Source organism: Rhinoderma darwinii, chromosome 3, assembly GCF_050947455.1.
Source record: "Rhinoderma darwinii isolate aRhiDar2 chromosome 3, aRhiDar2.hap1, whole genome shotgun sequence".
In the NCBI taxonomy this organism is placed as follows: Eukaryota; Metazoa; Chordata; class Amphibia; order Anura; family Rhinodermatidae; genus Rhinoderma; species Rhinoderma darwinii.
The window spans coordinates 414,064,773-414,092,519 of NC_134689.1; the positions used below are offsets into that span (position 1 = coordinate 414,064,773).

The window sequence follows — 27,747 nt, forward strand, 5'->3', positions numbered from 1 at the left end:
AGGCACAGAAGCTATGCCCTCTTGATTATTGTGGGAGGTCGATTTTGAATGATAGCCGACCTGTTATTGTAATTACACGTACTGCCTGTTTAGTAGAAATATCCAAACTGCACTTTATTCTCAAGGGTTCCATGGTGTAATGGTTAGCACTCTGGACTCTGAATCCAGCAATCCGAGTTCAACTCTCGGTGGGACCTTGCCACAGTTTACTTCCTTCTGAGTGTAATCCTTTTTCAATGAGGTATTGTATTGATAGTGATTGTTGTACGCCATAAACACGATTTAACAACAAAAAAAATGTGATAATATTCTCTCGTAGAGATAATTAAACCAATGTATTTGAGGGCATATAAAATTAACAAATTTAAAGAGTCTTTTTATGGCATGTAATGCAAACACTGGCTCTACTTCCAGCTCGTAGGGTGTTCAGTACAGACAGACCTTGGAAATTAGTATTATCCACATAGTAGATTATCCAAATGGAAACTAATTTACAGTCTTTTTGCCTTGGCAGTAGCTGCCTGACACTGGTTACAACAGTTAAGTTTTCAGTCAACTGAAATTCATAATTTCATTTCCCAGTTTTTTCCCATTGAGTTGTTAATAGTATTTTCCCTTTCCAAATGCAGGGTTCTAGCTTTTGTTATATAACCGCAATAGAAAATAATTGTACATCTTGGTGATCATGTAGGCACAGAAGCTATGCCCTCTTGATTATTGTGGGAGGTCGATTTTGAATGATAGCCGACCTGTTATTGTAATTACACGTACTGCCTGTTTAGTAGAAATATCCAAACTGCACTTTATTCTCAAGGGTTCCATGGTGTAATGGTTAGCACTCTGGACTCTGAATCCAGCAATCCGAGTTCAACTCTCGGTGGGACCTTGCCACAGTTTACTTCCTTCTGAGTGTAATCCTTTTTCAATGAGGTATTGTATTGATAGTGATTGTTGTACGCCATAAACACGATTTAACAACAAAAAAAATGTGATAATATTCTCTCGTAGAGATAATTAAACCAATGTATTTGAGGGCATATAAAATTAACAAATTTAAAGAGTCTTTTTATGGCATGTAATGCAAACACTGGCTCTACTTCCAACTCGTAGGGTGTTCAGTACAGACAGACCTTGGAAATTAGTATTATCCACATAGTAGATTATCCAAATGGAAACTAATTTACAGTCTTTTTGCCTTGGCAGTAGCTGCCTGACACTGGTTACAACAGTTAAGTTTTCAGTCAACTGAAATTCATAATTTCATTTCCCAGTTTTTTCCCATTGAGTTGTTAATAGTATTTTCCCTTTCCAAATGCAGGGTACTAGCTTTTGTTATATAACCGCAATATAAATTAATTGTACATCTTGGTGATCATGCAGGCACAGAAGCTATGCCCTCTTGATTATTGTGGGAGGTCGATTTTGAATGATAGCCGACCTGTTATTGTAATTACACGTACTGCCTGTTTAGTAGAAATATCCAAACTGCACTCTATTGTCAAGGGTTCCATGGTATAATGTTTAGCACTCTTGACTCTGAATCCAGCAATCCGAGTTCAACTCTCGGTGGGACCTTGCCACAGTTTACTTCCTTCCACTCAGTAATCCTTTTTCAATGAGGTATTGTATTGATAGTGATTGTTGTACGCCATAAACACGATTTAACAACAAAAAAAATGTGATAATATTCTCTCGTAGAGATAATTAAACCAATGTATTTGAGGGCATATAAAATTAACAAATTTAAAGAGTCTTTTTATGGCATGTAATGCAAACACTGGCTCTACTTCCAGCTCGTAGGGTGTTCAGTACAGACAGACCTTGGAAATTAGTATTATCCACATAGTAGATTATCCAAATGGAAACTAATTTACAGTCTTTTTGCCTTGGCAGTAGCTGCCTGACACTGGTTACAACAGTTAAGTTTTCAGTCAACTGAAATTCATAATTTCATTTCCCAGTTTTTTCCCATTGAGTTGTTAATAGTATTTTCCCTTTCCAAATGCAGGGTTCTAGCTTTTGTTATATAACCGCAATAGAAAATAATTGTACATCTTGGTGATCATGCAGGCACAGAAGCTATGCCCTCTTGATTATTGTGGGAGGTCGATTTTGAATGATAGCCGACCTGTTATTGTAATTACACGTACTGCCTGTTTAGTAGAAATATCCAAACTGCACTCTATTGTCAAGGGTTCCATGGTGTAATGGTTAGCACTCTGGACTCTGAATTCAGCAATCCGAGTTCAACTCTCGGTGGGACCTTGCCACAGTTTACTTCCTTCTGAGTGTAATCCTTTTTCAATGAGGTATTGTATTGATAGTGATTGTTGTACGCCATAAACACGATTTAACAACAAAAAAAATGTGATAATATTCTCTCGTAGAGATAATTAAACCAATGTATTTGAGGGCATATAAAATTAACAAATTTAAAGAGTCTTTTTATGGCATGTAATGCAAACACTGGCTCTACTTCCAGCTCGTAGGGTGTTCAGTACAGACAGACCTTGGAAATTAGTATGATCCACATTGTAGATTATCCAATTGGAAACTAATTTACAGTCCTTTTGCCTTGGCAGTAGCTGCCTGACACTGGTTACAACAGTTAAGTTTTCAGTCAACTGAAATTCATAATTTAATTTCCCAGTTTTTTCCCATTGAGTTGTTAATAGTATTTTCCCTTTCCAAATGCAGGGTTCTAGCTTTTGTTATATAACCGCAATAGAAAATAATTGTACATCTTGGTGATCATGCAGGCACAGAAGCTATGCCCTCTTGATTATTGTGGGAGGTCGATTTTGAATGATAGCCGACCTGTTATTGTAATTACACGTACTGCCTGTTTAGTAGAAATATCCAAACTGCACTCTATTGTCAAGGGTTCCATGGTGTAATGGTTAGCACTCTGGACTCTGAATTCAGCAATCCAAGTTCAACTCTCGGTGGGACCTTGCCACAGTTTACTTCCTTCTGAGTGTAATCCTTTTTCAATGAGGTATTGTATTGATAGTGATTGTTGTACGCCATAAACACGATTTAACAACAAAAAAAATGTGATAATATTCTCTCGTAGAGATAATTAAACCAATGTATTTGAGGGCATATAAAATTAACAAATTTAAAGAGTCTTTTTATGGCATGTAATGCAAACACTGGCTCTACTTCCAGCTCGTAGGGTGTTCAGTACAGACAGACCTTGGAAATTAGTATGATCCACATTGTAGATTATCCAATTGGAAACTAATTTACAGTCCTTTTGCCTTGGCAGTAGCTGCCTGACACTGGTTACAACAGTTAAGTTTTCAGTCAACTGAAATTCATAATTTAATTTCCCAGTTTTTTCCCATTGAGTTGTTAATAGTATTTTCCCTTTCCAAATGCAGGGTTCTAGCTTTTGTTATATAACCGCAATAGAAAATAATTGTACATCTTGGTGATCATGCAGGCACAGAAGCTATGCCCTCTTGATTATTGTGGGAGGTCGATTTTGAATGATAGCCGACCTGTTATTGTAATTACACGTACTGCCTGTTTAGTAGAAATATCCAAACTGCACTCTATTGTCAAGGGTTCCATGGTGTAATGGTTAGCACTCTGGACTCTGAATTCAGCAATCCGAGTTCAACTCTCGGTGGGACCTTGCCACAGTTTACTTCCTTCTGAGTGTAATCCTTTTTCAATGAGGTATTGTATTGATAGTGATTGTTGTACGCCATAAACACGATTTAACAACAAAAAAAATGTGATAATATTCTCTCGTAGAGATAATTAAACCAATGTATTTGAGGGCATATAAAATTAACAAATTTAAAGAGTCTTTTTATGGCATGTAATGCAAACACTGGCTCTACTTCCAGCTCGTAGGGTGTTCAGTACAGACAGACCTTGGAAATTAGTATGATCCACATTGTAGATTATCCAATTGGAAACTAATTTACAGTCCTTTTGCCTTGGCAGTAGCTGCCTGACACTGGTTACAACAGTTAAGTTTTCAGTCAACTGAAATTCATAATTTCATTTCCCAGTTTTTTCCCATTGAGTTGTTAATAGTATTTTCCCTTTCCAAATGCAGGGTTCTAGCTTTTGTTATATAACCGCAATAGAAAATAATTGTACATCTTGGTGATCATGTAGGCACAGAAGCTATGCCCTCTTGATTATTGTGGGAGGTCGATTTTGAATGATAGCCGACCTGTTATTGTAATTACACGTACTGCCTGTTTAGTAGAAATATCCAAACTGCACTATATTGTCAAGGGTTCCATGGTTTAATGGTTAGCACTCTGCACTCTGAATCCAGCAATCCGAGTTCAACTCTTGGTGGGACCTTGCCACAGTTTACCTCCTTCTTAGTGTAATCCTTTTTCAATGAGGTATTGTATTGATAGTGATTGTTGTACGCCATAAACACGATTTAACAACAAAAAAAATGTGATAATATTCTCTCGTAGAGATAATTAAACCAATGTATTTGAGGGCATATAAAATTAACAAATTTAAAGAGTCTTTTTATGGCATGTAATGCAAACACTGGCTCTACTTCCAGCTCGTAGGGTGTTCAGTACAGACAGACCTTGGAAATTAGTATTATCCACATTGTAGATTATCCAAATGGAAACTAATTTACAGTCTTTTTGTCTTGGCAGTAGCTGCCTGACACTGATTACAACAGTTAAGTTTTCAGTCAACTGAAATTTATAATTTCATTTCCCAGTTTTTTCCCATTGAGTTGTTAATAGTATTTTCCCTTTCCAAATGCAGGGTTCTAGCTTTTGTTATATAACCGCAATAGAAAATAATTGTACATCTTGGTGATCATGTAGGCACAGAAGCTATGCCCTCTTGATTATTGTGGGAGGTCGATTTTGAATGATAGCCGACCTGTTATTGTAATTACACGTACTGCCTGTTTAGTAGAAATATCCAAACTGCACTATATTGTCAAGCGTTCCATGGTTTAATGGTTAGCACTCTGCACTCTGAATCCAGCAATCCAAGTTCAACTCTCGGTGGGACCTTGCCACAGTTTACCTCCTTCTTAGTGTAATCCTTTTTCAATGAGGTATTGTATTGATAGTGATTGTTGTACGCCATAAACATGATTTAACAACAAAAAAAAGGTGATAATATTCTCTCGTAGAGATAATTAAACCAATGTAATTGAGGGCATATAAAATTAACAAATTTAAAGAGTCTTTTTATGGCATGTAATGCAAACACTGGCTCTACTTCCAGCTCGTAGGGTGTTCAGTACAGACAGACCTTGGAAATTAGTATTATCCACATTGTAGATTATCCAAATGGAAACTAATTTACAGTCTTTTTGCCTTGGCAGTAGCTGCCTGACACTGGTTACAACAGTTAAGTTTTCAGTCAACTGAAATTTATAATTTAATTTCCCAGTTTTTTCCCATTGAGTTGTTAATAGTATTTTCACTTTCCAAATGCAGGGTTCTAGCTTTTGTTATATAACCGCAATAGAAAATAATTGTACATCTTGGTGATCATGCAGGCACAGAAGCTATGCCCTCTTGATTATTGTGGGAGGTCGATTTTGAATGATAGCCGACCTGTTATTGTAATTACACGTACTGCCTGTTTAGTAGAAATATCCAAACTACACTCTATTTTCAAGGGTTCCATGGTGTAATGGTTAGCACTCTGGACTCTGAATCCAGCAATCCAAGTTCAACTCTCGGTGGGACCTTGCCACAGTTTACTTCCTTCTGAGTGTAATCCTTTTTCAACGAGGTATTGTATTGATAGTGATTGTTGTACGCCATTAACACGATTTAACAACAAAAAAAATGTGATAATATTCTCTCGTAGAGATAATTAAACCAATGTATTTGAGGGCATATAAAATTAACAAATTTAAAGAGTCTTTTTATGGCATGTAATGCAAACACTGGCTCTACTTCCAGCTCGTAGGGTGTTCAGTACAGACAGACCTTGGAAATTAGTATTATCCACATTGTAGATTATCCAAATGGAAACTAATTTACAGTCTTTTTGCCTTGGCAGTAGCTGCCTGACACTGGTTACAACAGTTAAGTTTTCAGTCAACTGAAATTTATAATTTAATTTCCCAGTTTTTTCCCATTGAGTTGTTAATAGTATTTTCACTTTCCAAATGCAGGGTTCTAGCTTTTGTTATATAACCGCACAAGAAAATAATTGTACATCTTGGTGATCATGCAGGCACAGAAGCTGTGCCCTCTTGATTATTTTGGGAGGTCGATTTTGAATGATAGCCGACCTGTTATTGTAATTACACGTACTGCCTGTTTAGTAGATATATCCAAACTGCACTCTATTGTCAAGGGTTCCATGGTGTAATGGTTAGCACTCTGGACTCTGAATTCAGCAATCCGAGTTCAACTCTCGGTGGGACCTTGCCACAGTTTACCTCCTTCTCAGTGTAATACTTTTTCAATGAGGTATTGTATTGATAGTGATTGTTGTACGCCATAAACACGATTTAACAACAAAAAAAATGTGATAATATTCTCTCGTAGAGATAATGAAACCAATGTATTTGAGGGCATATAAAATTAACAAATTTAAAGAGTCTTTTTATGGCATGTAATGCAAATACTGGCTCTACTTCCAGCTCGTAGGGTGTTCAGTACAGACAGACCTTGGAAATTAGTATTATCCACATAGTAGATTATCCAAATGGAAACTAATTTACAGTCTTTTTGCCTTGGCAGTAGCTGCCTGACACTGGTTACAACAGTTAAGTTTTCAGTCAACTGAAATTTATAATTTAATTTCCCAGTTTTTTCCCATTGAGTTGTTAATAGTATTTTCCCTTTCCAAATGCAGGGTTCTAGCTTTTGTTATATAACCGCAATAGAAAATAATTGTACATCTTGGTGATCTTGCAGGCACAGAAGCTGTGCCCTCTTGATTATTGTGGGAGGTCGATTTTGAATGATAGCCGACCTGTTATTGTAATTACACGTACTGCCTGTTTAGTAGATATATCCAAACTGCACTCTATTGTCAAGGGTTCCATGGTGTAATGGTTAGCACTCTGGACTCTGAATTCAGCAATCCGAGTTCAACTCTCGGTGGGACCTTGCCACAGTTTACTTCCTTCTGAGTGTAATCCTTTTACAATGAGGTATTGATAGTGATTGTTGTACGCCATAAGCACGATTTAACAACAAAGAAAATGTGATAATATTCTCTCGTAGAGATAATTAAACCAATGTATTTGAGGGCATATAAAATTAACAAATTTAAAGAGTCTTTTTGTGGCATGTAATGCAAATACTGGCTCTACTTCCAGCTCGTAGGGTGTTCAGTACAGACAGACCTTGGAAATTAGTATTATCCACATAGTAGATTATCCAAATGGAAACTAATTTACAGTCTTTTTGCCTTGGCAGTAGCTGCCTGACACTGGTTACAACAGTTACGTTTTCAGTCAACTGAAATTCATAATTTCATTTCCCAGTTTTTTCCCATTGAGTTGTTAATAGTATTTTCCCTTTCCAAATGCAGGGTTCTAGCTTTTGTTACATAACCGCAATAGAAAATAATTGTACATCTTGGTGATCATGTAGGCACAGAAGCTATGCCCTCTTGATTATTTTGGGAGGTCGATTTTGAATGATAGCCGACCTGTTATTGTAATTACACGTACTGCCTGTTTAGTAGAAATATCCAAACTGCACTCGATTGTCAAGGGTTCCATGGTGTAATGGTTAGCACTCTGGACTCTGAATCCAGCAATCCAAGTTCAACCATCGGTGGGACCTTGCCACAGTTTACTTCCTTCTGAGTGTAATCCTTTTTCAATGAGGTATTGTATTGATAGTGATTGTTGTACGCCATAAACACGATTTAACAACAAAAAAAATGTGATAATATTCTCTTGTAGAGATAATTAAACCAATGTAATTGAGGGCATATAAAATTAACAAATTTAAAGAGTCTTTTTATGCATGTAATGCAAACACTGGCTCTACTTCCAGCTCGTAGTGTGTTCAGTACAGACAGACCTTGGAAATTAGTATGATCCACATTGTAGATTATCCAAATGGAAACTAATTTACAGTATTTTTGCCTTGGCAGTAGCTGCCTTACACTGGTTACAACAGTTAAGTTTTCAGTCAACTGAAATTCATAATTTCATTTCCCAGTTTTTTCCCATTGAGTTGTTAATAGTATTTTCCCTTTCCAAATGCAGGGTTCTAGCTTTTTTTATATAACCGCAATAGAAAATAATAGTACATCTTGGTGATCATGCAGGCACAGAAGCAATGCCCTCTTGATTATTGTGGTAGGTCGATTTTGAATGATAGCCGACCTGTTATTGTAATTACACGTACTGCCTGTTTAGTAGAAATATCCAAACTGCACTCTATTGTCAAGGGTTCCAGGATGTAATGATTAGCACTCTAGACTCTGAATCCAGAAATCCGAGTTCAACTCTCGGTGGGACCTTGCCAGAGTTTACTTCCTTCTGAGTGTAATCCTTTTTCAATGAGGTATTGTATTGATAGTGATTGTTGTACGCCATAAACAAAAAAAATGTGATAATATTCTCTCGTAGAGATAATTAAACCAATGTAATTGAGGGCATATAAAATTAACACATTTAAAGAGTCTTTTTATGGCATGTAATGCAAACACTGGCTCTACTACCAGCTCGTAGGGTGTTCAGTACAGACAGACCTTGGAAATTAGTATGATCCACATTGTAGATTATCCAATTGGAAACTAATTTACAGTCTTTTTGCCTTGGCAGTAGCTGCCTTACACTGGTTACAACAGTTAAGTTTTCAGTCAACTGAAATTCATAATTTCATTTCCCAGTTTTTTCCCATTGAGTTGGTAATAGTATTTTCCCTTTCTAAATGCAGGGTTCTAGCTTTTTTTATAGAACCGCAATAGAAAATAATTGTACATCTTGGTGATCATGCAGGAACAGAATCTATGCCCTCTTGATTATTGTGGGAGGTCGACTTTGATTGATAGCCGACCCTTTATTGTAATTACACGTGCTGCCTGTTTAGTAGAAAAATCCAAACCTCACTTGATCGTCAAGGGTTCCATGGTGTAATGGTTAGCACTCTGGACTTTGAATCCAGCAATCTGAGTTCAACTCTCGGTGGGACCTTGCCACAGTTTACTTCCTTCTGAGTGTAGTACTTTTTCAATGAGGTATTGTATTGATAGTGCTTGTTGTATGCCATAAACACGATTTAGCAACACACATTTTTTTTATAATATTCTCTCGTAGAGATAATTAAACGAATGGAATTGAGGGCATATAAAATCAACAAATTTAAAGGGTCTTTTTATGGCATGTAATGCAAACACTGGCTCTACTTCCAGCTCGTAGGGTGTTCAGTACAGACAGACCTTGGAAATTAGTATGATCCACATTGTAGATTATCCAAATGGAAACTAATTTACAGTCTTTTTGCCTTGGCAGTAGCTGCCTGACACTGGTTACTACAGTTAACTTTTCAGTCAACTGAAATTCCTAATTTCATTTCCCAGTTTTTTTCCCATTGAGTTGGTAATAGTATTTTCCCTTTCCAAATGCAGGGTTCTAGCTTTTGTTATATAACCGCAATAGAAAATAATTGTACATCTTCGTGATCATGCAGGCACAGAAGCAATGCCCTCTTGATTATTGTGGGAGGTCGATTTTGAATGATAGCCGACCTGTTATTGTAATTACACGTACTGCCTGTTTAGTAGAAATATCCAAACTGCACTCTATTGTCAAGGGTTCCATGGTGTAATGGTTAGCACTCTGGATTATGAATCCAGCAATCTGAGTTCAACTTTTGGTGGGACCTTGCCACAGTTTACTTCCTTCTGAGTGTAATCCTTTTACAATGAGGTATTGTATTGATAGTGATTGTTGTACGCCATAAACACGATTTAACAAAAAAATAAATATGATAATATTCTCTCGTAGAGATAATTAAACCAATTTAATTGAGGGCAAATAAAATTAACAAATTTAAAGAGTCTTTTTATGGCATGTAATGCAAACACTGGCTCTACTTCCAGCTCGTAGGGTGTTCAGTACAGACAGACCTTGGAAATTAGTATGATCCACATTGTAGATTATCCAATTGGAACATAATTTACAGTCTTTTTGCCTTGGCAGTAGCTGCCTGACACTGGTTACAACAGTTAAGTTTTCAGTCAACTGAAATTCATAAATTAATTTCCCAGTTTTTTCCCATTGAGTTGTTAATAGTATTTTCCCTTTCCAAATGCAGGGTTCTAGCTTTTTTTATATAACCGCAATAGAAAATAATTGTACATCTTGGTGATCATGCAGGCACAGAAGCTATGCCTTCTTGATTATTGTGGGAGGTCGATTTTGAATGATAGCCGACCTGTTATTGTAATTACACGTACTGCCTGTTTAGTAGAAACATCCAAACTGCACTCTATTGTCAAGGCTTCCATGGTTTAATGGTTAGCACTCTGGACTCTGAATCCATCAATCCGTGTTCAACTCTCGGTGGGACCTTGCCACAGTTTAATTCATTCTGAGTGTAATCCTTTTTCAATGAGGTAATGTATTGATAGTGATTGTTGTACGCCATAAACACGATTTAACAACAAAAATTTTTTTATAATATTCTCTCGTAGAGATAATTAAACCAATTTAATTGAGGGCATATAAAATTAACAAATTTAAAGAGTCTTTTTATGGCATGTAATGCAAACACTGGCTCTACTTCCAGCTCGTAGGTTGTTCAGTACAGACAGACCTTGGAAATTAGTATGATCCACATTGTCCAAATGGAAATTAATTTACAGTCTTTTTGCCATGGCAGTAGCTGCCTGACACTGGTTACAACAGTTAAGTTTTCAGTCAACTGAAATTCATAATTTAATTTCCCATTTTTTTCCCATTGAGTTGTTAATAGTATTTTCCTTTTCCAAATGCAGGGTTGTAGCTTTTGTTATATAACCGCAATAGAAAATAATTGTACATCTTGGTGATCATGCAGGCACAGAAGCTATGCCCTCTTGATTATTGCGGGAGGTCGATTTTGAATGATAGCCGACCTGTTATTGTAATTACACGTAACTGCCTGTTTAGCAGAAATATCCAAACTGACCACTACTGCCAAGGGTTCGATGGTGTAATGGTTAGCACTCTGGACTCTGAATCCAGCAATCCAAGTTCAACTCTCAGTGGGACCTTGCCACAGATTACTTCCTTCTGAGTGTAATCCTTTTTCAATGAGGTATTGTATTGATAGTGATTGTTGTACGCCATAAACACGATTTAACAACATAAAAAATGTGATAATATTCTCTCGTAGAGATAATTAAACCAATTTAATTGAGGGCATATAAAATTAACAATTTTAAAGAGTCTTTTTATGGCATGTAATGCAAACACTGGCTCTACTTCCAGCTTGTAGGGTGTTCAGTACAGACATACCTTGGAAATTAGTTTGATCCACATTGTAGATTATCCAATTGGAAACTAATTTACAGTCTTTTTGCCTTGGCAGTAGCTGCCTGACACTGGTTACAACAGTTAAGTTTTCAGTCAACTGAAATTCATAATTTAATTTCCCAGTTTTTTCCCATTGAGTTGTTAATAGTATTTTCCCTTTCCAAATGCAGGGTTCTAGCTTTTTTTATATAACCGCAATAGAAAATAATTGTACATCTTGGTGATCATGCAGGCACAGAAGCAATGCCCTCTTGATTATTGTGGGAGGTCGATTTTGAATGATGGCTGACCTGTTATTGTAATTACACGTACTGCCTGTTTAGTAGAAATATCCAAACTGCACTCTATTGTCAAGGGTTCCATGGTGTAATGGTTAGCACTCTGGATTCTGAATCCAGCAATCCGAGTTCACCTCTTGGTGGGACCTTGCCACAGTTTACTTCCTTCTGAGTGTAATCCATTTTCAATGAGGTATTGTATTGATAGTGATTGTTGTACGCCATAAACAGGATTTAACAACAAATAAAATATGATAATATTCTCTCGTAGAGATAATTAAACCAATGTAATTGAGGGCATATAAAAATAACAAATTTAAAGAGTGTTTTTATGGCATGTAATACAAACACTGGCTCTACTTCCAGCTCGTAGGGTGTTCAGTACAGACAGACCTTGGAAATTAGTATTATCCACATTGTAGATTATCCAAATGGAAACTAAATTACAGTCTTTTTGCCTTGGCAGTAGCTGCCTGACACTGGTTACAACAGTTAAGTTTTCAGTCAACTGAAATTCATAATTTAATTTCCCAGTTTTTTCCCATTGAGTTGTTAATAGTATTTTCCCTTTCCAAATGCAGGGTTCTAGCTTTTGTTATATAACCGCAATAGAAAATAATTGTACATCTTGGTGATCATGCAGGCACAGAAGCAATGCCCTCTTGATTATTGTGGGAGGTCGATTTTGAATGATAGCCGACCTGTTATTGTAATTACACGTACTGCCTGTTTAGTAGAAATATCCAAACTGCACTCTGTTGTCAAGGGTTCCATGGTGTAATGGTTAGCACTCTGGATTCTGAATCCAGCAATCCGAGTTCGACTTTCGGTGGGACCTTGCCACAGTTTACTTCCTTCTGAGTGTAATCCTTTTACAATGAGCTATTGTATTGATAGTGATTGTTGTACGCCATAAACACGATTTAACAAAAAAAAAATATGATAATATTCTCTCGTAGAGATAATTAAACCAATGTATTTGAGGGCATAAAAATTAACAAATTTAAAGAGTCTTTTTATGGCATGTAATGCAAACACTGGCTCTACTTCCAGCTCGTAGGGTGTTCAGTACAGACAGACCTTGGAAATTAGTATGATCCACATTGTAGATTATCCAATTGGAAACTAATTTACAGTCTTTTTGCCTTGGCATTAGCTGCCTGACACTGGTTACAACAGTTAAGTTTTCAGTCAACTGAAATTCATAATTTCATTTCCCAGTTTTATCCCATTGAGTTGTTAACAGTATTTTCCCTTTCCAAATGCAGGGTTCTAGCTTTTGTTATATAACCGCAATAGAAAATAATTGTACATCTTGGTGATCATGCAGGCACAGAAGCTATGCCCTCTTGATTATTGTGGGAGGTCGATTTTGAATGATAGCCGACCTGTTATTGTAATTACACGTACTGCCTGTTTAGTAGAAATATCCAAACTGCACTCTATTGTCAAAGGTTCCATGGTGTAATGGTTAGCACTCTGGATTCTGAATCCAGCAATCAGAGTTCACCTCTCGGTGGGACCTTGCCACAGTTTACTTCCTTCTGAGTGTAATCCATTTTCAATGAGGTATTGTATTGATAGTGATTGTTGTACGCCATAAACAGGATTTAACAACAAACAAAATGTGATAATATTCTCTCGTAGAGATAATTAAACCAATGTAATTGAGGGCATATAAAATTAACAAATTTAAAGAGCCTTTTTATGGCATGTAATGCAAACACTGGCTCTACTTCCAGCTCGTAGGGTGTTCAGTACAGACAGACCTTGGAAATTAGTATTATCCACATTGTAGATTATCCAAATGGAAACTAATTTACAGTCTTTTTGCCTTGGCAGTAGCTGCCTGACACTGGTTACAACAGTTAACTTTTCAGTCAACTGAAATTCATAATTTAATTTCCCAGTTTTTTCCCATTGAGTTGTTAATAGTATTTTCCCTTTCCAAATGCAGGGTCCTAGCTTTTGTTATATAACCACAATAGAAAATAATTGTACATCTTGGTGATCATGCAGGCACAGAAGCAATGCCCTCTTGATTATTGTGGGAGGTCGATTTTGAATGATAGCCGACCTGTTATTGTAATTACACGTACTGCCTGTTTAGTAGAAATATCCAAACTGCACTCTGTTGTCAAGGGTTCCATGGTGTAATGGTTAGCACTCTGGATTCTGAATCCAGCAATCCGAGTTCAACTTTCGGTGGGACCTTGCCACAGTTTACTTCCTTCTGAGTGTAATCCTTTTACAATGAGGTATTGTATTTATAGTGATTGTTGTACGCCATAAACACGATTTAACAACAAAAAAAATGTGATAATATTCTCTCGTAGAGATAATTAAACCAATGTAATTGAGGGCATATAAAATTAACAAATTTAAAGAGTCTTTTTATGGCATGTAATGCAAATACTGGCTCTACTTCCAGCTCGTAGGGTGTTCAGTACAGACAGATCTTGGAAATTAGTATGATCCACATTGTAGATTATCCAATTGGAAACAAATTTACAGTCTTTTTGCCTTGGCATTAGCTGCCTGACACTGGTTACAACAGTTAAGTTTTCAGTCAACTGAAATTCATAATTTAATTTCCCAGTTTTTTCCCATTGAGTTGTTAATAGTATTTTCCTTTTCCAAATGCAGGGTTGTAGCTTTTGTTATTTAACCGCAATAGAAAATAATTGTACATCTTGGTGATCATGCAGGCACAGAAGCTATGCCCTCTTGATTATTGCGGGAGGTCGATTTTGAATGATAGCCGACCTGTTATTGTAATTACACGTACTGCCTGTTTAGCAGAAATATCCAAACTGACCTCTATTGTCAAGGCTTCCATGGTTTAATGGTTAGCATTCTGGACTCTGAATCCATCAATCCGTGTTCAACTCTCGGTGGGACCTTGCCACAGTTTAATTCATTCTGAGTGTAATCCTTTTTCAATGAGGTATTGTATTGATAGTGCTTGTTGTACGCCATAAACACGATTTAACAACAAAAAAAAATTTGATAATATTCTCTCGTAGAGATAATTAAACCAATGTAATTGAGGGCATATAAAATCAACACATTTAAAGGGTATTTTTATGGCATGTAATGCATACACTGGCTCTACTTCCAGCTTGTAGGGTGTTCAGTACAGACATACCTTGGAAATTAGTTTGATCCACATTGTAGATTATCCAATTGGAAACTAATTTACAGTCTTTTTGCCTTGGCAGTAGCTGCCTGACACTGGTTACAACAGTTAAGTTTTCAGTCAACTGAAATTCATAATTTCATTTCCCAGTTTTTTCCCATTGAGTTGGTAATAGTATTTTCCCTTTCCAAATGCAGGGTTCTAGCTTTTGTTATATAACCGCAATAGAAAATAATTGTACATCTTGGTGATCATGCAGGCACAGAATCTATGCCCTCTTGATTATTGTGGGAGGTCGACTTTGATTGATAGCCGACCCTTTATTGTAATTACACGTACTGCCTGTTTAGTAGAAATATCCAAACTTTGCTCTATTGTCAAGGGTTCCATGGTGTAATGGTTAGCACTCTGGACTTTGAATCCAGTAATCCGAGTTCAACTCTCGGTGGGACCTTGCCACAGTTTACTTCATTCTGAGTGTAGTACCTTTTCATTTAGGTATTGTATTGATAGTGCTTGTTGTACTCCATAAACACGATTTAGAAACACAAATTTTTTTAATAATATTCTCTCATAGAGATAATTAAACGAATGGAATTGAGGGCATATAAAATCAACAAATTTAAAGGGTCTTTTTATGGCATGTAATGCAAACACTGGCTCTACTTCCAGCTCGTAGGGTGTTCAGTACAGACAGACCTTGGAAATTAGTATGATCCACATTGTAGATTATCCAAATGGAAACTAATTTACAGTCTTTTTGCCTTGGCAGTAGCTGCCTGACACTGGTTACTACCCTTAACTTTTCAGTCAACTGAAATTCATACATTTATTTCCCAGTTTTTTCCCATTGAGTTGGTAATAGTATTTTCCCTTTCTAAATGCAGGGTTCTAGCTTTTGTTATATAACCGCAATAGAAAATAATTGTACATCTTGGTGATCATGCAGTCACAGAAGCTATGCCCTCTTGATTATTGTGGGAGGTCGACTTTGACCTTTCCTCATATATTAAAAACGTTTCGGCAGAAAAACCCGATTTCCTGCATGGATGGAGGAAGACAAAAACTCACTGAATAGTGCCTCGTGTGAGGATCGAACTCACGACCTTCAGATTATGAGACTGACACGCTTCCTACTGCGCTAACGAGGCAACCACCAGATGTTTGTAGACAAGCTCAAAGCGGCAAAATGAAAAAATATATATACATTATCTTTATTCCCACTTTTTCTTAGTCCATAACTCATTTTACTTAATAACTGCTTCCATATGGTCTAGCGGTTAGGATTCCTGGTTTTCACCCAGGTGGCCTGGGTTCGGCTCCTGGTATGGGGAAGAACCTTTTACTAGTCTTGCATTTTCAGAGGTTGAGCGTTATAGGATAAAAGTGCTCTTTGTGGCCATAAATTCTAACTTATCTTTGTTTACCCATTCCTCCTCTTTTCACAAGATCCTATTTGAGCTTGAAACTCAAATAATTCCTATTGTTCCCTTCTCACTCCAAGTCAACAACCCCTTTATCCTGTCAGTTTGGCTAATTTTCCTTTTTTTAATGAACTAGTTTCGTCCAATAAATAAGAAACCATCAGACTATTTCACCCAATCTGATTGGGACTTTGCTTTAATATTGTTTCTTTTTAGGCAAAATCCTATTTTGGATTTAAAGCTCAAATCATTCCCATCTCTTCTACTCACTCAAAAATGACAAGGAAATCAACAACACTTTCCTCATATATTAAAAACGTTTCGGCAGAAAAACCCGATTTCCTGCATGAATGGAGGAAGACAAAAACTCACTGAAAAGTGCCTCTTGTGAGGATCGAACTCACGACCTTTGGATTATGAGACTGACACGCTTCCTACTGCGCTAACGAGGCAACCACCAGATGTTTGTAGACAAGCTCAAAGCGGCAAAATGAAAAAATATATATAAATTTTCTTTATTCCCTCTTTTTCTTAGTCCATGACTCATTTTACTTAATAACTGCTTCCATATGGTCTAGCGGTTAGGATTCCTGGTTTTCACCCAGGTGGCCCGGGTTCGACTCCCGGTATGGGAAAAAACCTTTTACTAGTCTTGCACTTTCAAAGGTTGAGCGTTATAGGATAAAAGTGCTCTTTGTGGCCATAAATTCTAACTTATCTTTGTTTACCTATTCCTCCTCTTTTCACCAGATCCTATTTGAGCTTGAAACTCAAATAATTCCTATTGTTCCCTTCTCACTCCAAGTCAACAACCCCTTTATCCTGTCAGTTTGGCTAATTTTCCTTTTTTTAATGAACTAGTTTCGCCAATAAACAAGAAACCATCAGACTATTTCACCCAATCTGATTGGGACTTTGCTTTAATATTGTTTATTTTTAGGCAAGATCCTATTTTGGATTTAAAGCTCAAATCATTCCCATCTCTTCTACTCACTCAAAAATGACAAGGAAATCAACAACACTTTCCTCATATATTAAAAACGTTTCGGCAGAAAAACCCGATTTCCTGCATGAATGGAGGAAGACAAAAACTCACTGAACAGTGCCTCGTGTGAGGATCGAACTCACGACCTTCAGATTATGAGACTGACACGCTGCCTACTGCGCTAACGAGGCAACCACCAGATGTTTGTAGACAAGCTCAAAGCGGCAAAATGAAAAAATATATATAAATTTTCTTTATTCCCACTTTTTCTTAGTCCATGACTCATTTTACTTAATAACTGCTTCCATATGGTCTAGCGGTTAGGATTCCTGGTTTTCACCCAGGTGGCCTGGGTTCGACTCCCAGTATGGGAAATAACCTTTTACTAGTCTTGCATTTTCAAAGGTTGAGCGTTATAGGATAAAAGTGCTCTTTGTGGCCATAAATTCTAACTTATCTTTGTTTACCCATTCCTCCATTTTTGTGGCCATAAATTCTAAATTATCTTTGTTTACCCATTCCTCCTCTTTTCACCAGATCCTATTTGAGCTTGAAACTCAAATAATTCCTATTGTTCCCTTCTCACTCCAAGTCAACAACCCCTTTATCCTGTCAGTTTGGCTAATTTTCCTTTTTTTAATGAACTAGTTTCGCCAATAAATAAGAAACCATCAGACTATTTCACCCAATCTGATTGGGACTTTGCTTTAATATTGTTTCTTTTTAGGCAAAATCCTATTTTGGATTTAAAGCTCAAATCATTCCCATCTCTTGTACTCACTCAAAAATGACAAGGAAATCAACAACACTTTCCTCATATATTAAAAACGTTTCGGCAGAAAAACCCGATTTCCTGCATGAACGGAGGAAGACAAAAACTCACTGAACAGTGCCTCGCGTGAGGATCGAACTCACGACCTTCAGATTATGAGACTGACACGCTGCCTACTGCGCTAACGAGGCAACCACCAGATGTTTGTAGACAAGCTCAAAGCGGCAAAATGAAAAAATATATATAAATTTTCTTTATTCCCACTTTTTCTTAGTCCATGACTCATTTTACTTAATAACTGTTTCCATATGGTCTAGCGGTTAGGATTCCTGGTTTTCACCCAGGTGGCCTGGGTTCGACTCCCAGTATGGGAAATAACCTTTTACTAGTCTTGCATTTTCAAAGGTTGAGCGTTATAGGATAAAAGTGCTCTTTGTGGCCATAAATTCTAACTTATCTTTGTTTACCCATTCCTCCTCTTTGTGGCCATAAATTCTAACTTATCTTTGTTTACCCATTCCTCCTCTTTTCACCAGATCCTATTTGAGCTTGAAACTCAAATAATTCCTATTGTTCCCTTCTCACTCCAAGTCAACAACCCCTTTATCCTGTCAGTTTGGCTAATTTTCCTTTTTTTAATGAACTAGTTTCGCCAATAAATAAGAAACCATCAGACTATTTCACCCAATCTGATTGGGACTTTGCTTTAATATTGTTTCTTTTTAGGCAAAATCCTATTTTGGATTTAAAGCTCAAATCATTCCCATCTCTTCTACTCACTCAAAAATGACAAGGAAATCAACAACACTTTCCTCATATATTAAAAACGTTTCGGCAGAAAAACCCGATTTCCTGCATGAACGGAGGAAGACAAAAACTCACTGAACAGTGCCTCGCGTGAGGATCGAACTCACGACCTTCAGATTATGAGACTGACACGCTGCCTACTGCGCTAACGAGGCAACCACCAGATGTTTGTAGACAAGCTCAAAGCGGCAAAATGAAAAAATATATATAAATTTTCTTTATTCCCACTTTTTCTTAGTCCATGACTCATTTTACTTAGTAACTGCTTCCATATGGTCTAGCGGTTAGGATTCCTGGTTTTCACCCAGGTGGCCCGGGTTCGACTCCCGGTATGGGAAAAAACCTTTTACTAGTCTTGCACTTTCAAAGGTTGAGCGTTATAGGATAAAAGTGCTCTTTGTGGCCATAAATTCTAACTTATCTTTGTTTACCTATTCCTCCTCTTTTCACCAGATCCTATTTGAGCTTGAAACTCAAATAATTCCTATTGTTCCCTTCTCACTCCAAGTCAACAACCCCTTTATCCTGTCAGTTTGGCTAATTTTCCTTTTTTTAATGAACTAGTTTCGCCAATAAACAAGAAACCATCAGACTATTTCACCCAATCTGATTGGGACTTTGCTTTAATATTGTTTATTTTTAGGCAAGATCCTATTTTGGATTTAAAGCTCAAATCATTCCCATCTCTTCTACTCACTCAAAAATGACAAGGAAATCAACAACACTTTCCTCATATATTAAAAACGTTTCGGCAGAAAAACCCGATTTCCTGCATGAACGGAGGAAGACAAAAACTCACTGAACAGTGCCTCGCGTGAGGATCGAACTCACGACCTTCAGATTATGAGACTGACACGCTGCCTACTGCGCTAACGAGGCAACCACCAGATGTTTGTAAACAAGCTCAAAGCGGCAAAATGAAAAAATATATATACATTTTCTTTATTCCCACTTTTTCTTAGGCCATGACTCATTATACTTAATAACTGCTCCCATATGGTCTAGCGGTTAGGATTCCTGGTTTTCACCCAGGTGGCCCGGGTTCGACTCCCGGTATGGGAAAAACCTTTTACTAGTCTTGCACTTTCAAAGGTTGAGCGTTATAGGATAAAAGTGCTCTTTGTGGCCATAAATTCTAACTTATCTTTGTTTACCCATTCCTCCTCTTTTCACCAGATCCTATTTGAGCTTGAAACTCAAATAATTCCTATTGTTCCCTTCTCACTCCAAGTCAAAAACCCCTTTATCCTGTCAGTTTGGCTAATTTTCCTTTTTTTAATGAACTAGTTTCGCCAATAAATAAGAAACCATCAGACTATTTCACCCAATCTGATTGGGACTTTGCTTTAATATTGTTTATTTTTAGGCAAGATCCTATTTTGGATTTAAAGCTCAAATCATTCCCATCTCTTCTACTCACTCAAAAATGACAAGGAAATCAACAACACTTTCCTCATATATTAAAAACGTTTCGGCAGAAAAACCAGATTTCCTGCATGAATGGAGGAAGACAAAAACTCACTGAACAGTGCCTCGTGTGAGGATCGAACTCACGACCTTCAGATTATGAGACTGACACGCTTCCTACTGCGCTAACGAGGCAACCACCAGATGTTTGTAGACAAGCTCAAAGCGGCAAAATGAAAAAATATATATACATTTTCTTTATTCCCACTTTTTCTTAGTCCATGACTCATTATACTTAATAACTGCTCCCATATGGTCTAGCGGTTAGGATTCCTGGTTTTCACCCAGGTGGCCTGGGTTTGACTCCTGGTATGGGAAAGAACCTTTCACTAGTCTTGCACTTTCAAAGGTTGAGCGTTATAGGATAAAAGTGCTCTTTGTGGCCATAAATTCTAACTTATCTTTGTTTACCCATTCCTCCTCTTTTCACCAGATCCTATTTGAGCTTGAAACTCAAATAATTCCTATTGTTCCCTTCTCACTCCAAGTCAACAACCCCTTTATCCTGTCAGTTTGGCTAATTTTCCTTTTTTTAATGAACTAGTTTCGCCAATAAATAAGAAACCATCAGACTATTTCACCCAATCTGATTGGGACTTTGCTTTAATATTGTTTATTTTTAGGCAAGATCCTATTTTGGATTTAAAGCTCAAATCATTCCCATCTCTTCTACTCACTCAAAAATGACAAGGAAATCAACAACACTTTCCTCATATATTAAAAACGTTTCGGCAGAAAAACCAGATTTCCTGCATGAATGGAGGAAGACAAAAACTCACTGAACAGTGCCTCGTGTGAGGATCGAACTCACGACCTTCAGATTATGAGACTGACACGCTTCCTACTGCGCTAACGAGGCAACCACCAGATGTTTGTAGACAAGCTCAAAGCGGCAAAATGAAAAAATATATATACATTTTCTTTATTCCCACTTTTTCTTAGTCCATGACTCATTATACTTAATAACTGCTCCCATATGGTCTAGCGGTTAGGATTCCTGGTTTTCACCCAGGTGGCCTGGGTTCGACCCCTGGTATGGGAAAGAACCTTTCACTAGTCTTGCACTTTCAAAGGTTGAGCGTTATAGGATAAAAGTGCTCTTTGTGGCCATAAATTCTAACTTATCTTTGTTTACCCATTCCTCCTCTTTTCACCAGATCCTATTTGAGCTTGAAACTCAAATAATTCCTATTGTTCCCTTCTCACTCCAAGTCAACAACCCCTTTATCCTGTCAGTTTGGCTAATTTTCCTTTTTTTAACCCCTTAAGGACGCAGCCTAGTTTGGGCCTTAAGGCTCAGAGCCCATTTTTCAAATCTGACATATTTCACTTTATGTGGTAATAACGTCGGAATGCTTAAACCTATCCAAGCGATTCTGAGATAGTTTTCTCGTGACACTTTGGGCTTCATGTTCGTGGTAAAATTTGGTCGATATATTCAGTCTTTATTTGTGAAAAATTGCAAAATTTAGAGAAAATTTACAAAAAATAGCATTTTTCAGAATTTAAATGCATCTGCTTGAAAAACAGACGGTTATACCACCCAAAATAGTTACTAGTTCACATTTCCCATATGTCTACTTAAGATTGGCATCGTTTTTTGAACATTATTTTATTTTTCTTGGACGTTGCAAGGCTTAGAACATAAACAGCAATTTCTCATATTCTTAAGAAAATTTCAAAAGCCTTTTTTTGAAGGTACCGGTTCAGTTCTGAAGTGGATTTGAGGGGCCTATGTATTAGAAACCCCCATAAAACACCCCATTTTAAAAACTAGACCCCTCAAAGTATTCAAAACAGCATATAGAAAGTTTACCTTGCCCTCTTACCCGGCAGGTACTGGCGGAATTGAACCCTCGCTTTAAAATGTACCAGGGACTCATCAATAGAAATACACTTCTCGGGGGTGTATGCTTGGGAAAACCGGGCACTGAAACGGTCTAATAGGGGTCTCCGTTTATACAAACGGTCAAAATGGGGTCATCTCGGGGTGGGCACGACTCATTATCAGTATAATGTGAGAAGCGAAGTATTGCCTCATTTATTTATTTTTTTAGGTTCCAGTTCAGTTCTGAAGTTGCTTTGAGGGGCCCATATATTAGAAACCCCTATCAAACACCCCATTTTAGAAACTAGACCCCTCAAAGTATTCACAACAGCATGTAGAAAGTTTATGAACCCTTTAGGTGTTTCACAGAAATTTAGAGCAAAGTAGAGGTGACATTTACTTTTTTTTTTTGTCAGAAAATCCTCTTTATACCATTTTTTTTATAACACAAAAGGATTTATCAGAGAAACGCAACTTAATACGTATTGCCCAGATTCTGCAGTTTAGAGAAATATCCCACACGTGGCCCTCGGGCCGGTAATGGACTGAAGCACCGGCCTCCGAAGCAAAAGAACACCTAGTGGATTTTGAGCCCTCTTTTTTATTAGGCACCATGTCCGGTTTGAAGGGGTCTTGTGGTGCCAAAACAGTGGAAAACCCCCAAAAGTGACCCCAATTTGGAAACTAGACCCCTTGAGGAATCCATTGCAGTTTTCATGTCATGCATGCGACTTTTTGATCAGTCTTTATTCTATTTTTATGTGGCGCGGTGACTAAAAAACCGCAATTCTACTATTGTTTTTTTGTTCTATTTTTTTCACAGCGTTCACCGTGCGCTATAAATGACACATTCACTTCATTCTGCGGGGCGATACGATTACGGCGATACCAGATGTTTATAGTTTTTTTATGTCTTATGGCGTTTGCACAATAAAATACGTTTTGTAAACAATCATTCACTTTTTGTGTTCCCTTATTCTAAGAGCCAGAACGTTTTTATTTTTCCTTCAAAAAAGCCGTGCGAGGACTTATTTTTTGCGTAACGAACTGTAGTTTCGATCAGTACCATTTTTCGGTACATGCGACTTTTTGATCTCTTTTTATTCCATTTTTTGGGAGGTGAAGTGACCAAACAATTGTGATTGTGGTGCGGTTTATTATTTATTTTTTTTACGGCGTTCACCGCGCGGGATAAATAACGAAATAATTTTGTAGTTCAGGCCGTTACGGACGCGGCGATACCAATTATGTATAGTTTATTTGTTTATTTATTTATTTATTTTAATAATAAAGACTGACAAGGGAAAAAGGGGGATTTTTACTTTTATAACTTTTATTTTCTTATTTTTACACAACTTTTTTTAACTTTTTTTTTACTTTTTTACTTTGTCCCATTAGGGGACTTGAGGGCAGGAGGTCCTGATCGCTATTCTAATACACTGCACTACATGCGTAGTGCAGTGTATTAGAACTGTCAGCTACTCACTGACAGCAAGCATAGTGGGTCCTGACTCTGTCAGGACCCACTAGGCTTCCGTCTATGACATAGCCGGACGCCATTTTTTGGTGTCCGGTTGCCATAGTCACCATCGCCGGCCGCTATCGTGTAGCAGGCCGGCGATGGCGGATTAACCCCTAAGAAGCCGCGATCGCTATTGAACGCGGCTTCTGAGGGGTTAAATCTGCGGGGACCACCACGATCGGTCCCGGCACATTGAGCAGTAATAGTCTGCTGTCGGAAACAGCAGCTATCACAGCTCATGCACGCGCCCCGCGCGAACGGCGCCGTGTTTACTCCATGACATACTATTATGTCATGGAGCGCGAACGATGCACTTACCATGACATAATAGTATGTCCTGGAGCGTTAAGGGGTTAATGAACTAGTTTCGCCAATAAATAAGAAACCATCAGACTATTTCACCCAATCTGATTGGGACTTTGCTTTAATATTGTTTCTTTTTAGGCAAGATCCTATTTTGGATTTAAAGCTCAAATCATTCCCATCTCTTCTACTCACTCAAAAATGACAAGGAAATCAACAACACTTTCCTCATATATTAAAAACGTTTCGGCAGAAAAACCCGATTTCCTGCATGAATGGAGGAAGACAAAAACTCACTGAACAGTGCCTCGTGTGAGGATCGAACTCACGACCTTCAGATTATGAGACTGACACGCTTCCTACTGCGCTAACGAGGCAACCACCAGATGTTTGTAGACAAGCTCAAAGCGGCAAAATGAAAAAATATATATACATTTTCTTTATTCCCACTTTTTCTTAGTCCATGACTCATTATACTTAATAACTGCTCCCATATGGTCTAGCGGTTGGGATTCCTGGTTTTCACCCAGGTGGCCTGGGTTCGACTCCTGGTATGGGAAAGAACCTTTCACTAGTCTTGCACTTTCAAAGGTTGAGCGTTATAGGATAAAAGTGCTCTTTGTGGCCATAAATTCTAACTTATCTTTGTTTACCCATTCCTCCTCTTTTCACCAGATCCTATTTGAGCTTGAAACTCAAATAATTCCTATTGTTCCCTTCTCACTCCAAGTCAACAACCCCTTTATCCTGTCAGTTTGGCTAATTTTCCTTTTTTTAATGAACTAGTTTCGCCAATAAATAAGAAACCATCAGACTATTTCACCCAATCTGATTGGGACTTTGCTTTAATATTGTTTCTTTTTAGGCAAAATCCTATTTTGGATTTAAAGCTCAAATCATTCCCATCTCTTCTACTCACTCAAAAATGACAAGGAAATCAACAACACTTTCCTCATATATTAAAAACGTTTCGGCAGAAAAACCCGATTTCCTGCATGAATGGAGGAAGACAAAAACTCACTGAACAGTGCCTCGTGTGAGGATCAAACTCACAACCTTCAGATTATGAGACTGAAACGCTTCCTACTGCGCTAACGAGGCAACCACCAGATGTTTGTAGACAAGCTCAAAGCGGCAAAATGAAAAAATATATATAAATTTTCTTTATTCCCACTTTTTCTTAGTCCATGACTCATTTTACTTAGTAACTGCTTCCATATGGTCTAGCAGTTAGGATTCCTGGTTTTCACCCAGGTGGCCTGGGTTCGACTCCCGGTATGGGAAAGAACCTTTCACTAGTCTTGCACTTTCAAAGGTTGAGCGTTATAGGATAAAAGTGCTCTTTGTGGCCATAAATTCTAACTTATCTTTGTTTACCCATTCCTCCTCTTTTCACCAGATCCTATTTGAGCTTGAAACTCAAATAATTCCTATTGTTCCCTTCTCACTCCAAGTCAACAACCCCTTTATCCTGTCAGTTTGGCTAATTTTCCTTTTTTTAATGAACTAGTTTCGCCAATAAATAAGAAACCATCAGACTATTTCACCCAATCTGATTGGGACTTTGCTTTAATATTGTTTATTTTTAGGCAAGATCCTATTTTGGATTTAAAGCTCAAATCATTCCCATCTCTTCTACTCACTCAAAAATGACAAGGAAATCAACAACACTTTCCTCATATATTAAAAACGTTTCGGCAGAAAAACCAGATTTCCTGCATGAATGGAGGAAGACAAAAACTCACTGAACAGTGCCTCGTGTGAGGATCGAACTCACGACCTTCAGATTATGAGACTGACACGCTTCCTACTGCGCTAACGAGGCAACCACCAGATGTTTGTAGACAAGCTCAAAGCGGCAAAATGAAAAAATATATATAAATTTTCTTTATTCCCACTTTTTCTTAGTCCATGACTCATTTTACTTAGTAACTGCTTCCATATGGTCTAGCGGTTAGAATTCCTGGTTTTCACCCAGGTGGCCTGGGTTCGACTCCCGGTATGGGAAAGAACCTTTCACTAGCCTTGCACTTTCAAAGGTTGAGCGTTATAGGATAAAAGTGCTCTTTGTGGCCATAAATTCTAACTTATCTTTGTTTACCCATTCCTCCTCTTTTCACCAGATCCTATTTGAGCTTGAAACTCAAATAATTCCTATTGTTCCCTTCTCACTCCAAGTCAACAACCCCTTTATCCTGTCAGTTTGGCTAATTTTCCTTTTTTTAATGAACTAGTTTCGCCAATAAATAAGAAACCATCAGACTATTTCACCCAATCTGATTGGGACTTTGCTTTAATATTGTTTCTTTTTAGGCAAGATCCTATTTTGGATTTAAAGCTCAAATCATTCCCATCTCTTCTACTCACTCAAAAATGACAAGGAAATCAACAACACTTTCCTCATATATTAAAAACGTTTCGGCAGAAAAACCCGATTTCCTGCATGAATGGAGGAAGACAAAAACTCACTGAACAGTGCCTCGTGTGAGGATCGAACTCACGACCTTCAGATTATGAGACTGACACGCTTCCTACTGCGCTAACGAGGCAACCACCAGATGTTTGTAGACAAGCTCAAAGCGGCAAAATGAAAAAATATATATACATTTTCTTTATTCCCACTTTTTCTTAGTCCATGACTCATTATACTTAATAACTGCTCCCATATGGTCTAGCGGTTGGGATTCCTGGTTTTCACCCAGGTGGCCTGGGTTCGACTCCTGGTATGGGAAAGAACCTTTCACTAGTCTTGCACTTTCAAAGGTTGAGCGTTATAGGATAAAAGTGCTCTTTGTGGCCATAAATTCTAACTTATCTTTGTTTACCCATTCCTCCTCTTTTCACCAGATCCTATTTGAGCTTGAAACTCAAATAATTCCTATTGTTCCCTTCTCACTCCAAGTCAACAACCCCTTTATCCTGTCAGTTTGGCTAATTTTCCTTTTTTTAATGAACTAGTTTCGCCAATAAATAAGAAACCATCAGACTATTTCACCCAATCTGATTGGGACTTTGCTTTAATATTGTTTCTTTTTAGGCAAAATCCTATTTTGGATTTAAAGCTCAAATCATTCCCATCTCTTCTACTCACTCAAAAATGACAAGGAAATCAACAACACTTTCCTCATATATTAAAAATGTTTCGGCAGAAAAACCCGATTTCCTGCATGAATGGAGGAAGACAAAAACTCACTGAACAGTGCCTCGTGTGAGGATCAAACTCACGACCTTCAGATTATGAGACTGACACGCTTCCTACTGCGCTAACGAGGCAACCACCAGATGTTTGTAGACAAGCTCAAAGCGGCAAAATGAAAAAATATATATACATTTTCTTTATTCCCACTTTTTCTTAGTCCATGACTCATTATACTTAATAACTGCTCCCATATGGTCTAGCGGTTGGGATTCCTGTTTTTCACCCAGGTGGCCTGGGTTTGACTCCTGGTATGGGAAAGAACCTTTCACTAGTCTTGCACTTTCAAAGGTTGAGCGTTATAGGATAAAAGTGCTCTTTGTGGCCATAAATTCTAACTTATCTTTGTTTACCCATTCCTCCTCTTTTCACCAGATCCTATTTGAGCTTGAAACTCAAATAATTCCTATTGTTCCCTTCTCACTCCAAGTCAACAACCCCTTTATCCTGTCAGTTTGGCTAATTTTCTTTTTTTTAATGAACTAGTTTCGCCAATAAATAAGAAACCATCAGACTATTTCACCCAATCTGATTTGGACTTTGCTTTAATATTGTTTCTTTTTAG

At 37.6% G+C, this 27,747-nt stretch overlaps 22 non-coding genes across 22 annotated transcripts; 15 read left to right on the forward strand and 7 right to left on the reverse strand.

Moving 5' to 3' along the window:
• The first annotated feature begins 125 nt into the window (after window positions 1-125).
• On the forward strand, window positions 126-197 carry TRNAQ-CUG (transfer RNA glutamine (anticodon CUG)). Its single transcript has one exon. It is a non-coding gene; the product is annotated as a tRNA-Gln (tRNA).
• Window positions 198-814: 617 nt separating this feature from the next.
• On the forward strand, window positions 815-886 carry TRNAQ-CUG (transfer RNA glutamine (anticodon CUG)). The gene has a single exon. It is a non-coding gene; the product is annotated as a tRNA-Gln (tRNA).
• Window positions 887-2,193: 1,307 nt separating this feature from the next.
• On the forward strand, window positions 2,194-2,265 carry TRNAQ-CUG (transfer RNA glutamine (anticodon CUG)). The gene has a single exon. It is a non-coding gene; the product is annotated as a tRNA-Gln (tRNA).
• A 1,306-nt stretch (window positions 2,266-3,571) lies between these two features.
• TRNAQ-CUG (transfer RNA glutamine (anticodon CUG)) lies at window positions 3,572-3,643 on the forward strand. Its single transcript has one exon. It is a non-coding gene; the product is annotated as a tRNA-Gln (tRNA).
• Window positions 3,644-5,638: 1,995 nt separating this feature from the next.
• TRNAQ-CUG (transfer RNA glutamine (anticodon CUG)) lies at window positions 5,639-5,710 on the forward strand. The gene has a single exon. It is a non-coding gene; the product is annotated as a tRNA-Gln (tRNA).
• A 617-nt stretch (window positions 5,711-6,327) lies between these two features.
• On the forward strand, window positions 6,328-6,399 carry TRNAQ-CUG (transfer RNA glutamine (anticodon CUG)). Its single transcript has one exon. It is a non-coding gene; the product is annotated as a tRNA-Gln (tRNA).
• A 617-nt stretch (window positions 6,400-7,016) lies between these two features.
• TRNAQ-CUG (transfer RNA glutamine (anticodon CUG)) lies at window positions 7,017-7,088 on the forward strand. Its single transcript has one exon. It is a non-coding gene; the product is annotated as a tRNA-Gln (tRNA).
• Window positions 7,089-9,064: 1,976 nt separating this feature from the next.
• Window positions 9,065-9,136, forward strand: TRNAQ-UUG (transfer RNA glutamine (anticodon UUG)). Its single transcript has one exon. It is a non-coding gene; the product is annotated as a tRNA-Gln (tRNA).
• Window positions 9,137-12,505: 3,369 nt separating this feature from the next.
• TRNAQ-CUG (transfer RNA glutamine (anticodon CUG)) lies at window positions 12,506-12,577 on the forward strand. Its single transcript has one exon. It is a non-coding gene; the product is annotated as a tRNA-Gln (tRNA).
• A 2,683-nt stretch (window positions 12,578-15,260) lies between these two features.
• TRNAQ-UUG (transfer RNA glutamine (anticodon UUG)) lies at window positions 15,261-15,332 on the forward strand. The gene has a single exon. It is a non-coding gene; the product is annotated as a tRNA-Gln (tRNA).
• Window positions 15,333-15,956: 624 nt separating this feature from the next.
• TRNAM-CAU (transfer RNA methionine (anticodon CAU)) lies at window positions 15,957-16,029 on the reverse strand. Its single transcript has one exon. It is a non-coding gene; the product is annotated as a tRNA-Met (tRNA).
• Window positions 16,030-16,865: 836 nt separating this feature from the next.
• On the forward strand, window positions 16,866-16,937 carry TRNAE-UUC (transfer RNA glutamic acid (anticodon UUC)). The gene has a single exon. It is a non-coding gene; the product is annotated as a tRNA-Glu (tRNA).
• A 468-nt stretch (window positions 16,938-17,405) lies between these two features.
• Window positions 17,406-17,478, reverse strand: TRNAM-CAU (transfer RNA methionine (anticodon CAU)). Its single transcript has one exon. It is a non-coding gene; the product is annotated as a tRNA-Met (tRNA).
• A 111-nt stretch (window positions 17,479-17,589) lies between these two features.
• On the forward strand, window positions 17,590-17,661 carry TRNAE-UUC (transfer RNA glutamic acid (anticodon UUC)). Its single transcript has one exon. It is a non-coding gene; the product is annotated as a tRNA-Glu (tRNA).
• A 700-nt stretch (window positions 17,662-18,361) lies between these two features.
• TRNAE-UUC (transfer RNA glutamic acid (anticodon UUC)) lies at window positions 18,362-18,433 on the forward strand. The gene has a single exon. It is a non-coding gene; the product is annotated as a tRNA-Glu (tRNA).
• Window positions 18,434-19,132: 699 nt separating this feature from the next.
• On the forward strand, window positions 19,133-19,204 carry TRNAE-UUC (transfer RNA glutamic acid (anticodon UUC)). Its single transcript has one exon. It is a non-coding gene; the product is annotated as a tRNA-Glu (tRNA).
• Window positions 19,205-19,856: 652 nt separating this feature from the next.
• Window positions 19,857-19,928, forward strand: TRNAE-UUC (transfer RNA glutamic acid (anticodon UUC)). The gene has a single exon. It is a non-coding gene; the product is annotated as a tRNA-Glu (tRNA).
• Window positions 19,929-20,395: 467 nt separating this feature from the next.
• Window positions 20,396-20,468, reverse strand: TRNAM-CAU (transfer RNA methionine (anticodon CAU)). The gene has a single exon. It is a non-coding gene; the product is annotated as a tRNA-Met (tRNA).
• Window positions 20,469-21,119: 651 nt separating this feature from the next.
• TRNAM-CAU (transfer RNA methionine (anticodon CAU)) lies at window positions 21,120-21,192 on the reverse strand. Its single transcript has one exon. It is a non-coding gene; the product is annotated as a tRNA-Met (tRNA).
• Window positions 21,193-24,290: 3,098 nt separating this feature from the next.
• On the reverse strand, window positions 24,291-24,363 carry TRNAM-CAU (transfer RNA methionine (anticodon CAU)). The gene has a single exon. It is a non-coding gene; the product is annotated as a tRNA-Met (tRNA).
• Window positions 24,364-25,738: 1,375 nt separating this feature from the next.
• Window positions 25,739-25,811, reverse strand: TRNAM-CAU (transfer RNA methionine (anticodon CAU)). The gene has a single exon. It is a non-coding gene; the product is annotated as a tRNA-Met (tRNA).
• Window positions 25,812-26,462: 651 nt separating this feature from the next.
• On the reverse strand, window positions 26,463-26,535 carry TRNAM-CAU (transfer RNA methionine (anticodon CAU)). The gene has a single exon. It is a non-coding gene; the product is annotated as a tRNA-Met (tRNA).
• Between the last annotated feature and the right edge of the window lie 1,212 nt (window positions 26,536-27,747).